Source organism: Canis aureus, chromosome 30 (assembly GCF_053574225.1).
Source record: "Canis aureus isolate CA01 chromosome 30, VMU_Caureus_v.1.0, whole genome shotgun sequence".
Taxonomy (NCBI): domain Eukaryota; kingdom Metazoa; phylum Chordata; class Mammalia; order Carnivora; family Canidae; genus Canis; species Canis aureus.
This window is the reverse complement of record NC_135640.1, coordinates 38032182-38033088: the sequence shown is the minus strand read 5'-3', so window position 1 is coordinate 38033088 and position 907 is coordinate 38032182.

The window sequence follows — 907 nt, the reverse complement described above, 5'->3', positions numbered from 1 at the left end:
GGACTCCAGGATCACAGCCTGGGCCGAAGGCGGTGCTAAACCACTGGGCCACCCAGCTGCCCCTGTCATGGAATTCTAAGGGTCCCCCCTGACAGCACCCTGGGTGGTGCCCCGCTCTTGGTTCCTGCTGTTACGTAGCCTCCTTCCCTGGGGTGTGGGCAAATGCACACCCAAACACAATGAGATACCACCCCATTCCCCTTAAAATAGTTACCATTAAAAAAAACCCATAGTAATAAATGTTGGTGAAGATGTGGGGAAATTGGATCCATCCTGAACTGTTGGTGGGAACATAAAGTAGCGCAGCCACCGTGAAGACAATATGGCAGTTGCTCAAAAAAATAAAAAAATGAACATAGAGTTACCATATGATCCAGCCATTCCACTTCTGAGAATATACCCAAAAGGATTAAAAAGAGGGTGTTAGGAGCACCTGGGTGGCTCAGTGGTTGAGCGTCTGCCTTTGGCCCAGGGTGTGATCCCGGAGTCCTGGGATCGAGTCCCACATAGGGCTCCCTGCATGGAGCCTGCTTCTCCCTCTGCCTGTGTCTCTGCCTCTGTGTGTGTGTGTGTCTCATGAATAAATAAATAAATCTTTTTTTTAAAGGTGGGTGTTATTTATTTTTAAAATTATGTATACTTTTTTTTAAATTTATTTTTTATTGGTGTTCAATTTGCCAACATATAGCATAACCCCCAGTGCTCATCCCGTCAAGTGCCCCCCTCAGTGCCCGTCACCCAGTCTCCCCCACCCCCCGCCCACATCCCCTTCCACCACCCCTAGTTCGTTTCCCAGAGTTAGGAGTCTCTCATGTTCTGTCTTCCTGATATTTCCCACTCATTTTTTCTCCTTTCCCCTTTATTCCCTTTCACTATTTTTTATATTCCCCAAATGAATGAGACCATA